The sequence below is a fragment of the Centrocercus urophasianus genome, unplaced genomic scaffold (genome assembly GCF_019232065.1).
Source record: "Centrocercus urophasianus isolate 14NV4802_14NV808 unplaced genomic scaffold, USGS_Curo_1.0 seq_18, whole genome shotgun sequence".
NCBI classification, from domain to species: Eukaryota; Metazoa; Chordata; class Aves; order Galliformes; family Phasianidae; genus Centrocercus; species Centrocercus urophasianus.
Window position 1 is genome coordinate 14,911,739 of NW_024884733.1, and position 12,890 is coordinate 14,924,628.

Consider the following 12,890-nt stretch of genomic DNA (forward strand, 5'->3'; position numbering starts at 1 on the left):
CAATGACCTTAAAAGTTTAAGGCAGACACATTAATATTGATTGATTTTTAAGAGATTGAACAGCAAGAATATACCTATATATAGCTTGGATGTTGGATTGTTTGAAAATTTGAGACGAGATACAGAACATTTTGGTCTTGTAACGCTTTAGACCTGAGAGCAAGAACATGCTTTAAATGCAGCCATTTGTACTATAAGAATCTAGATGACAATTTGCCTTCAATTTAGCAGATTGTGAACCTATTTCTTGTAAAAATCAGTGATGTTTGACAAAGCTGGATGATCATTTCTGGCTTAACCACTTATACAGATCTGTTATATGAGATGTCACAAAGGTATTAGTGTCGTTTGTTAGTTCTATTTTTTTTTAACTGTTCTGTGCATTTTTAGATCTACATACAGTCTTATCACTGTTTTGTACACATACACACACACACTCCTGTAATGTATTGTGCGCCTTCTGGCCTTGAACCAAGTAAAGTACTATGCATCTATTCTGTGTCATTTTCAATTCCTACATTTCTCCAAGATGGGATAAAGTGGTCAATAACACCTTTCGTTTAAGTAAAGTTAGGATTTATTTTTTATCGATGTTTATGCCAGTAAAGTCCTAAAAAAAAACGTGCCTCACGTTAAGGTGAAAAGGTGCTAATTATTGTGCTGTTTTTTATTCCTCTGGAGCTGTTCATTTTGCTGTATCAATTTGATGAAAAGTTTCCCCTCCTTCACGTATGAGATTTTATTTGTAGAGTAGAGACTTCCACTGGACAGAGAAATGGCAATGCAGGTAACAGTTGGTCTTTTAGGGACCAGGCTACAGAATCCTTGGGAATAAGGACTAAAAATATAACTTGTAAGCATCTGCTGGCAGCATAGAATGGGTTTGACCTATGTGAAATGGACGATCTTGCATTGTAAAAGCAGGATATTTTCATTCAGAAACAGACTCGTGAAATATACTGCAGATAAGGAAAAGATGAAGATATTTATAGGAAGTTTATATATATGTATGTATGTATATCTCCCCAACAAGTCATTGTGAAGTGGTAGAAAATCAAGATGTGAAGGAAAGAGGACAGCTGAGAGTCTCCAATTCTGTACAGATCTTTTCCATAATAGAGTACAATTTCTTTCAAGAATCAAAGACAAGAAGAATTGCCATGTGGCCACTTTCCCTTCAGATTTAATTTTTTTAATACACAACCAGAAACAAGGAAGGATAGATGCTAGTTAGAAAAATTATTAAACACCAACATATCTTGCTATCATACCTGCATCACTTAAACCTTTACTCAATTTCACCAATGATCAAATCTGCTGTGACCCTCCAATAAAGGAAAACAGTCCTAACTAGTGAATGAAAGAAAGCACAGTGTCTCCAAAGTGCCTGGCCTGAGTGAACATCCAGAATCCCAGAAAGTAAAGAAATATAAAGGAAGTCAGACTTGATTTAATTCTTTTTTACTGTAAATCTCATTTCAGAGAATGATTAACAGCACAAGAGACATAAATGGCAAAGTTTGATCAAGGGAGCTGCTGTCATAGTACCATCTAGATAAATTAGGAAAAGAATGCTTAGGTTTCTATGAAAGAAGACTAATGATGTTAAGTCAAGATGAAATAGAAAGCATTGCAGGCTGAAAATCATAAAAGACCAGCCTGCCCAGAAACCCTGAGAAACTTCCTGAACTGAAAAGTAACATGAAATGCTAAGGAATAACTTTCTGTAAGTGCTCAGTCTTGAAGTTACTCAGAAATGAAAATTTTGTGCTCCAGGCAAATAATTTGCTTTTCAGGACCTGTCAAGGCAAATGAAGGAATATTCTAGAAGCATCAGAATACAGCAGGTGTTAGTAGCAGCTCTATACATTATGGGTATTCTGCATCTGATGTGCTCTCTAATTAATGAAGATCAGTCCTTTCCTTTAGATCTGAAACAGGCCCACCAGGAAGCAAATATACCGAGTGCATAATAGGAGAGTGTAAAACCTACAGCTGGTAAATGTTTATGTTATTCATCTAATCCATTTGTAAGAAAGGAGGCATGGAAGTAATGTAGAAGGATAAGTAGTATTAGCTGAAAGTGGGGTGGAGATATGTTTCAGAAGGTAAGAGATATCTTTAACAAAAAGGGTCTTTTTAAAACAGAACAAAACAAAAGCTTTAGTGGTTAAATGTGCATTCCCGGAAGTCCAGAGAGTTTAAATGAGAATAAAATTTTCCCTTTATCAGGAAATCTTGAATTATATCTTCATTGTTGGCTTACTGATCTTTCTTAGAAGGCCAAAGGACCAGCTCTTCTGTTAAAAGCTTCAGATCTAGATTATAATACAGAATAGCATTTCTGCAGCTAAGCACTTACTGTGGTCAGTACTAAAGCTGTATGAGATTAGCTAATGTTCTTTTCTGTGATGGGCAAAGTGAATTCTGGGATTCAGCATTGTACCTGGCTGCAGTAGTGTGAAGTTATGCTTCAACAGCATCCCATTGTAATAGAGGATTTTGAAGGTCCCTGGTGTGTTTCAAATCAGCAAGAAATAATTTTTGAAAGTAAAAAATAAAGAGTTTGAGCCAGTGTTCAGAACAAATACATGGGAGTAGCAAATGTTTGAATATTAGCATTACGCCTAGCCATGTAACAATAACTAAATGAAGCATGTATTTAAAACTTGGTGAGAGGTTTTCCTGTATTTTAGTTCTGTTTGGCTCAGCAGGTGTGCTGCACTTTAGATTTCAGTCTCCAGGGCTGTCAATCCAACAACTTTCACAGGTGCTATGTTCACTTAAAATCTGAAAGAGAAAAATAGAAGGGGATGATGTTAATAGTACTTAGCACTTATGCAGCTTTTTGCTTCCTCAAAGTACAGTGCAAACATGAAGTAAGTAACAAGCACTTTGTCTTGGAGATGCACATGCATCTAAACAGTCTTTCAGCAAAGAGAATAGAGATGTAAGATCAACTTTTACCCAAATGCACATTTTCAAGAGTAAATAGTGCAGTGAGGCATTTGTTGTATCATTTATCCTTGTTGTATCTCAGTAAGTCCAGCTTGTGGAAACCAAGAGTGTATATCAGCGTGCAGATCTCCTTCTTCATTATGTGAAGGACTTACTGTAATAATATCAGATTTTATTTGATGGAATGCCTGCTGTAGGAAACCACTGGCAAGATATGCAAGAGGATGTCATTGAGTAGAGGCAAGATATACTGTTAGACTGCACAAATGTACCATGTATTTATACTGCCTCTGGTATGTGCAGCAATTCTGCTATGCCTGCTTCTCTCCATTAGCTCCACTGCCTACCTACCGTATATTAAATGCTCTGAATATGACCAGAATGGCTTGGACTTCTAAACAGATAACAGTCGTCTGAACTTCTTGCTTAGAAAGATTCAAGTCTTAAGAGGAGAGAACTAGAAAAGATGGATTCAGTTGGCTTTAAGGGAATTGAAATCTTCCCATGGAGAAAAAGGGGCAGACTAAGGATGAAAGTACAGGTCTCAGACTCCTGTTTTCTAGAAATTAAGAAAGATGTTGATAGCTATGGTGTTGGTAGCTGTGTGCTTTTCTCTGGTGAAAATAAAATATGAAAAAGTTCAGTGGTGTTTTCAAAGCTGCAAGTAGACTTCTAAGTCAGTTTGAAAATTAAAGTGTTGAGTTATTCTGGGCTGAGACCACCAGGGGCTAGTAGTGCAGATCAGCTAGGATTGAGAGAAAAGTCTGCTGGAGAATTGGCCATCTCACTCAACTCTTCATTTTCAGACCATTATGCCTTTAGGATGGCAAATCTGTCAAATTTTCAATCTCCTCCAGTAATAGGGTTTTGGCAGGAGCTGACAGGGGCCAGTGCTGCAATGTACTCATGCACAGTTAGGTAACCAATGCACGCTTCATTCGAGTGAGGCACAGAAAGCTTCTGAAAGTTACTGCATTATAGTCTGGCTGCATGCTGAACTCAGCTGCTGAGAACAAAAGAAGTGTGAAGACTTGTTAATAAAAGTCTGTTCAGATTTCATTACTGTGAGTAGCCAAATCAAGACAATACAGAGCTTGCTGAACGTTGAAGAATTTCAGTCCCATGGAAATTCTTTTCTGCACTGACTGTTGTTCCCAGCTGAACCTCTACACAATGCAAACAGGTCTCCTCTGCTACCTTTGAAGAATAGGGAATGGAGGTACCTTTCTAGTTGGAGAGAGTATAAGAGAGGAAGAAGAAGGGAAAAGAATGGAGAGAGGTTCTTGTTTCTCCACATCACACACTGGAGAAAAAGCATCCAGCTCAATTTTGGTTTTCCTCCTTTTTAACTTTTAAAGCTAGAAGGGGAAACTCCTTTGAATGCAAGAGGAGCATGTATGGCTGGCATTGAGGATGGAAATCTGGCAGACTGTTGTGGCAGAAGTGAGAGCATTTGGAAAGGGTGTAACGAACTGATGGTTTATGAGATAAGTAGTTATAGGTTAAAAAAATTTGTTATATTCCAGTCAGAATTGGCAGATGCTATGTCCTATCAGGCTCTAACATGGCTTACTGTCAAAAGCACCTTGTTGATTTAGGTATGGAGAAGTTACATATCAAGGCTAACTGGAAGAGACCTTAGAGGAACTTGCTCATTTCTTCACAGTGGCTTTGGCCTCTGAGGAGTGAAGTAAAACTGAGTATTTCTGGAATAAAGTGGCTAAGGTTGTATCTTCAGCTACGTGACCAGCGCTAGCATTTAAACAGTTTGAAGAATTCACTGATGTTTTTCAGATGGCTAAGAAAGATGCACGCTAACCTATGACAGACTTGGCATGTGATGTAGGCAGGGCCTTTTTTCCCCACAAGACGAAACCTTTCCACTTTCATCATTGTGATCTTCTTTGTTGTGGTCTTTTTAATGTTCTGCAAGCTTTACTTAGGTATTTATTAAAGCTTTTAAACGCTTAGGTCTTGATGACATCAGATGTAGGTCTCCTAACCATCAATGCTGCTCTTCCTCTCTGTATCAGTCATCTGTAAATAACTACTAATAAATGACACAAAATGCTTCCTGGGAAGCTGAGTCAGTTCTGTTCACTATTATTCTGTGATGCTATCAGTGTAATTCCAAGCAATTCACAAAGGTTAGTAAAATCTTTTTATTTTTGACGTGACTTTATTTTTTGTTGTCCACTTAAAATTTGATATGTATTAAGAAATATATGATTAATGACCAGAGTTGATAGAGAAATGATTCAGGCAACACGTTTTAAATAACACACTGCCATACAAATTTTACATTATTACTGAGTGATAATGTAATATAGTTAACAAATACCTTTCTCTCTAGTTGAACTCCTTTGTCATCAAGTAGAACAGAGTCATTTGCACCTTGTATTATGTCATGGCTTTAGGTGTTATGTTTGCATGCAATACTTAGCAACATAAGAAGATCCAGAAAGGTGGTGTTTCATTTATGTCATCACTATAATTTTTGCTGAAGAGTTGCTTAACAAATCATTTTGCTTATATGAATTGTTGAGTGTTGTAGTCATTGGATAAAATATCTATTTAATAATAGATTTCAACTGAAAGAGAATTTTGTTTATTGTGACTGTCACCCCAGTATAATACTAACACTGTGCCCTTTTAAATAATGTATTGCACCTGGATTTTAAAAAGAGATCATTTGTTTTAAAAAAAAAAGAGAGTCCTGGAAATGGAAGGGGAGGGAGATGTTCCTGATACTGCAAAATTTACTGTCTGAATTCCATTTAACATTGTAAAAGAAAAATGCAGAATGTAAGGCCTGTTCTGTGTATGAATATTTATTCGAAGTATTTTCTTATGCGTTGCCTTTCTGTAGCTACATGGTGTTCTCCTGCACTATTTCCCAGCACAAGAGGTAATGCCCTGCTCTGAAAAAGTATCCATTAAAATTTTTATCAATTTTGTGTTTTGGTGAGACAGTATGAGGAAATGCCATTGGAAAATTAGATTCCTCTTTGACATCAGGCGCCCAGTCAACAATCCAATCCCATACGTTTCTACTGAGACATTAGGATTTGATATAATTTTGGGCAGAAAACATTTTAAAATGAAACAATTGAATTTTCTAGATGGTCTTGGGGACCACTTAACTTAAGAGAATACACTTCCAAATCAAAACCCTTTCAATCATTCTAAATATTATTTGGATGATATTTGCTTTATGTGTAGTAGCAGTTTGAATTTGTATTGAATGTTTGACTGGCTTGTGCTTGCATAGATGATGTATGAAATTATTATTTCATATTTTTCTAGTGTTTGCATTGCAAGTGACATCTGGCTGACAGGAATTTGGAGAAATGGGATACGAAGTGAATGCTGTAGTTACCACAGCATCGTATTTATCAAAAGGCTTAAGGTTGGTTTGTCTTTGTTTAACATATGAAACTCACTATAATGAATAAAAAACAACACTTTTTTTTTTTTTTTTTTTTAACTAAGCTGCTTAAAAAATAAGATGGTTGAAGGAAAAATGTTAATCAAAGTTTCTATTCTAGTAATTGAATTAATTAGTGAATAAAATAATGCACATTTGCTGAAAGACAGTTCTCAACGTGTATTTATATTTCCTATTATCCCTTTAAATTCTGGTTAATGATATATAATTCATATACATTTTATCATAGAGATAGGTAATTCTGAAATAAGCTTCTACAGCAGACTGGCAGAATTTTCTTTTTAAACTGTAGGTCTCTAGTACTAAAATCTAGAATTGAGCTTAATTCTGGTTGCATTATAACTTTGAAATGTGCCTGTTAAAATGCTGTATTCTGCCATTGTCCTACCCTAACGCTCCTTCATGAAGCTTCTGGTATTTTACTTGTCTAATGGTAATTTTTTTTTCTTGATAGAATATATTGCAGGTTTTTAAAATGAACCTATTTGATATTTAGTATAAAATATATTATTTTCTTTAGAAATATGATTTCAGCCTTTAAGAAAGGCATTTTCAAAATGCATGCTGTTTGTGAGGAAGCTCTGCCATGTTAAAGAACAATGACAAAAATGATATATTGGAGTGTACAGCATCTTGCCATGCCCTGGCAGAAGGAAGGAATTGCCTATGCCACTCTGACTAGAAGTGTCTCTTGGACAGTCTTTGTCACTCAATTAATATCATTCAACTGATTATTGAGACTGAAATCTGTGTGAAGGAAACCCACCCTACAGAAGTCTCCCATTAATTCCCAGCAGTCCTGGAAAAGAATGAACGTGGAGGCTGTTATACATACAGATGGGGAATTTAGAGGAGAGAAGCAATTAGAGAAGTTGTGTAGACATAGTGAGGAGGATAAAACAGTCTGAGGAGGGGTGGGACAGGATGGGGATGGAGTTGATTTAAGGGAGAGAAAGAGATGTCAGACAAAGTAATCCAGAAGAAATTGTTTCTGTACTGCTACCAAGTGATTATCTGAATCTATGAAGTTGTCAAGCTGAGAGCACTCAGCATCTTCTGGGACTCAGACCTGTCCTTTTAAATGAATTAAAAATCCAGCTTTGAGATCCAATTCAAGAACAGAAACAACTACCAATGACTTTTATTTAGGTCTGCAGCAGCTTGGGGACTGGTTGGAAGGGAGTGGCAGGAAATGAATAAAATGCTTCAAAATTGTTCAAAGACAATAATTCTGTTCCCCTAAGAGCTCCTCAAGTGGAGCCCATCTATTTACTGATGACGCAGGGAGTTTGCCTATTCTCCCTTGTTAGATATCTGCAGTATGATTCTCCTCCACTCTGCTTCTCTCTCCCCTTTTCCAAACATCTCCAGTCAATAAAGAGACATCCATTGACATACTCTCCTTTGAAAGCACTCATGAACTTTCATTATTATTATAGGGGGGAAAATGTCAGACAATTGAACAAAACACTGAGATGTTGATCAGATGAGCAGAGTAAATTAGAGCATTCAGAGCAATGTGTATTCTGAGTATACCAGTAACAAGAACAGGACTGATGAGAAAAGCAAGCAGTGATACTGTGGCACAGTCTGCTGCTGTCTCTACACTGTGATATATGAGACAACGATAATTTAGCCCATTTTACTGATGCTCTGTAATAATGTATATTATACTTGTTTTTGTCTACTTCACTGTCTATCTTAGCCACACACTCAGATTTTATCAGCTTCTGGTTAAGCTTGCTAGACTTCCTATGTGCCAACATAAACGAAAGAAAGCAAGGAAGTGGTTAAGTCATTCAACACCCCATTTACGTGCCCTCTTCAATTCTCTTCCACAGTCTCAACTACCTTACTTCTAATGTCTGTAGTCCACACATTTCCAACTCTGTTGTGACTACCTTAGTTTTCTTCTGCTTGCCAGTCAAGGCAATGTTTCCTTGGCCTGCTGGATGATTTTAGATTTTCTATTTTTAGCAGTTGCACTCCAGACAAAGAAAAGATTATGAATTCAATTTAAAAAAAGATTATGAATTCAGTTAAAAAAAAAGATTATGAATTCAATTAAAAAGATAAAATATGATCATGACATTTTGTTACAATTCAGATCCTAAGACAGAAAGAAAACAGCATAACTGTAGAATGGACAGTTCTGAAACTGAAGATGCACATTCTGCATCCTTTGTGTTGTGATATTTCAGTAAAAAGACTTGTGGGTATAATTTTGGCAGAATATTATTATTTATTTATTTGTTTGTTTGTTTGTTTGTTTGTTTGTTTATTAATAATACTTCTATTACTGCATTGTTAGAAATCTGCTCCTAAACTTTGATGTGATATTATTCTGTACTGCACTGTGTTTCGTAGCTGGATTTAGTCTTTCAGACCTACTTTTTTCAACTTTACTTTTCTGCAGCATTATGATAGCGACTATACTGCTAGTCCAATCAGCCAGCTTCTTCTGTCACCTTCAGTTATGATTTCACTTTCTTTTTACAAATTGAGTATGATTGTTTTTGCTTGTTGTAATATTGGAATTTCTATCAATACAATGATTCCTTTTTTTTTTTGAGAGCCAAGTGTCTAGGAAATGCTTCATCATTCTTTAAAATTATCTTTGTGTGAAGGGTAGTAAATCTATGCTTCTCTTTAATAATTTGTATTTGGTCTTTCACCAGAACAAGGATAGGTCAGACTTTCTTTACTGCTCTTTTCAACCATCCTTGGCTTTTGCTGAAAATCAGGTTGGCCCAAGGTCTGATCCTTTGATAATGGTATCTTGGCACTTTCTTCTGTTTGTGTGAAGATAAAAGTGAATGAGAGGTACTCAATATAAACAGCCCTCCTCCCACTCACCTCCCCCACAGTTCTTCCCAAGTCTAGTATGAACCTACATCTACAAATACCTTCTGGAGTTCTCTACACAATGTTACAGCAAGTAAAGATACTAGTAAGTGAATTTGGAGGCATTTTTAGAAACTGTGTGTATGTAATTAAAGCCAGAGCAAAATTATTATCCTTTATTTTAAGATTAAAATTAGTATTAGCTGTGATGGATTGATGAGCTGTTTGAAACATTTCAGTACAATAGCAGGTATTGAATATCCTTTAAAAATATGGTTAGTAGAAAGCAGCAGAAGGGGAAAATACATATGGCCATAAGCACACAGCGATGGCCACAAACCTGAGGTTTCTTCTCCTTCTTCCCTTCCCCCATTTTGTTCCCAGTTCTTCTCTTTAGAAGAGACTGCGGATAAACAGCAATCTCAAGGTATGGTACCATAACAAAAGCACTCCAAAGAGGATGGAATGGGAAAAGGGAAGATCCCATAGGACAGCTCACGCAACACTGATACTCACAGTTTGTAGTTCACACTGTGTTCTCACATTCAGAAAAAAAGTATAATTGAGACCAATTCCCTAACTGACAAGAGTCCATTTAAAGCTGAATTACAACTGACAATAAAACATTTTAAAGAAATCTCATCCTTCCTTTGTTATTAACTTTGTTTTCTCTGTTATGCCAACGGCAGCACAAAAACACAGAAAGAGAAAAGGAAAAATGATTCTCAGCTGCATTGGAAAAATAAAAATGTTTCACAACATTCTGCTAAACAAGGACCCCAAATTACAGACACTAGGAGAAATTTGAGACATAATAGTTAGGTATTTTTCTCTGCATTCCATTTGTTTTTCAGTCACCTCCCCCGTATTTTATTTTATTTTTTTCTGCAAGCTCTCTCATATCTAGCCTGGCTCTGGGCCATTATGAAGCTTTGTCATGGCTCTCATTTTCCTTCTTTACCTTAACTTCTCAGAGTTTCAGGGTAGCTTAGAGGAGAATTTTGCCTGCTTGAAACGTTCACATGAATGGCAGTATACCAGTGTATAGGAAGGTGCTTCTAATTATAGTTTAGATGAGTTTCAAGTCTTGTCTCTGACAGTTGTAGCCTGGATATAAACAGAAGGCAAGACTTCAGAAAACCACTTACAGCTCTCTGGTATGGCTAAATCTCATGGACCACATGCAGATATTTTTGGTGGCTAGTTTTGGCCTGAGTTGGTTAACATTTTGATACAATCTTTTCATTTTCTCTCCTCCAGATTTCTTTTTTCAATAAAGTTGCAGTTCTGAGTTCTTAACAACAAATAAGTCTGTTTTTTGTATGTGTTCATCAAACTGTACTTCACAGACTGGCCGTAGTAAACCCAACCTGCTGACTCTTCAAACAATTGTGGCATTCAAATCAGAAAATCATGCCATCTGGATAACTTCTATAGTGATGCTAATAGCTGTAAATTCCACTCTCACCTCTAGGGATGGAGAATGTCCTAACTGCGTGACCTTCCTGAGACATATGTAGGTATCTAGTCCTTGTGTGTGAACTGATCCTTTTTCAGTCTCATGTTCAGATATAACATGTTTCAAAGTTTGTCAGTCCTAGACCATAGCCATAAATGTTTTGAAGTCTAGAATGCTTGGAAGCACTGCTTTACCAGCAAAGTAAATACCCTGAAATCTTAGAAACAGCAATCCCATTTCATGGATAAAATAAAATAGTATTTAGATTATTATATCATAACCATACCCATGTGATTGAAGATGGTGAGGTTCTCATAAAAATGTCTGTCTGCTTTCCTTCTGATAAGCAACTCCCTCTTTCTACCAGCAATCATTTCAGCATAATATATTTTCAAAGTAATCTTTCCTTGATCAACAGACTACACTGTTCTATCATTTTGCAGGTTTTCTTTCCTTCATGGGTGAATACTTCCACCAAATTGCATTTAGTATCTATTAACTTGGATTTGTAAAGGATCAAATGGCTTCTGTATCTCATTACATTGTTCTTTGTAATTTGTAATTTCTTCCAATTCGATACTATTGCATACTTAAACTTTATTTCTGTTCCATCATTCTATCTTAAACACAAGATTCTGAAGTATTGGTCTTATGAAATCATGAACATCCTGGGAGTCTCTGTTATGGTCTTTTCTTGAAAGAGACCTATCTGTTGAATTTTTACTCTTCATTTAGTTCTTTGCAGATACTCAGGTCTTTGCTGCTTATTTTGGTCATCACTGTCTTATCAGAACTGCTCTGATGCTGAGTTGCTTTTTGAACTAGGTGAGCTTTTGCGTTCAGATTTGAGTCCATTCTTATGTTTAACCTGCCCTTTGGCTCTTACAATAATTTGTTAGAAGCCAACGTTGATCTTGAAATTTCAAAACATTGAAATAAATAGCACAACCAACATTTTTGCTACATTTTTTCAAAAGGTCATCTTCCCAAAGAAGGAAATGGATGGTTGTGCTAAGTTACAGAAGCACAGTGGTGTAAGTAAGAGGTGTTCTCGTGCTTCTCTCGTATTTAAGCTTTGAAGTTTAGCCTATTGTATGAGATTTCAACCTAGAGATGGAAGCTGTAAGTGTGTTTGGAGCCCACAGTGCTCAGGTTTCAGCTGCTCTGAAAATAAATCATGCATTTGTATCTGAAAATTCATGTTTAGATTGTTGTTTTTTTTTTCTGTATTGAATGAGGTATTTTCTCATCTATATTATGCATAGCTATTGGGGGAGACAAAAAAAAAAAAAAAACAGGGTGAAGAAAATTATTTTATTTTATTGAATACAGTAGAAGTTATATATAGTCTGAGAAGCCCCTGCTTGTTGTGAATATTATGAAGAGATAAACTCTCACTCAGTGATGGCTGGTGCATATACCAGGTTTCCATCAAGACAACTTTCAGATTATATCTGTTTGCCTAGAAAATGCTTGTAGGCTATGTGCAAATGCATGTTGTAGGTGTGTTGGCAGACTTGCACAAACTTGTCTACCTTAAGCATCAGATCCAAATGTGTGTATGTCCAGTTACAGTCTGTAAGAGTTTCACCAGTTTGTTGTGAACATTCCAGCAGGATCTATTAGTAGTTATGTTAGACACAAATGTTCCTGTAAGGGCAGAACTGCTGTTAGCTGTTTGCAAAAGATTTTTAAGTGCATTAATGTCATTTGAAGCTCTGTGTATGAATAGATGCTACCTAGATATTTTACTTTGTTTTTTACACTTTTTTCAGACTTCAAAACTTTGTAATTTGCAGCTTTATTGTCAATATTAATGGTTATGGGTTGGCACCACTAAATGACAATTCACATTGATTTTTCAAGCTACAAGAAGTACAGATAAATTTTTTTCTTAAGCTCTATTTTTTTTAAAAATTTGTTTTTATGTCTGCTTGCAGTTTATTTTTGTGGTATTATATATCTAAAGACATACAAAAGTTGCATGTTCGTACATATACACATATGCATGTATTTATATATCTGTGTTGTAGTTTGGGTTCTGTTATGATATACTTGTGAGAGAATCTGTATTACTGAAAATCTGAAGCCATCTGCTTGTCTGTACAATAGAACTACTAAGGAACTTCCAGTAAACAATTTTCCTTCTAACTTCTGAAGACATTCACTTGAGACCTGAGT

General features: G+C 36.0%; 1 long non-coding RNA gene across 8 annotated transcripts in view; it reads left to right on the forward strand.

Annotated features, from left to right (window-relative positions):
• The window catches only part of LOC122161013, a 489,323-nt gene that overhangs the window by 234,324 nt on the left and 242,109 nt on the right, over positions 1 to 12,890 (forward strand). For all 8 annotated transcript variants that reach the window (XR_006169028.1, XR_006169026.1, XR_006169025.1 and 5 more), the window contains one exon: positions 6,265 to 6,367. This is a non-coding gene — a long non-coding RNA (uncharacterized LOC122161013). The remainder of the gene's footprint in view (positions 1 to 6,264; positions 6,368 to 12,890) is intronic.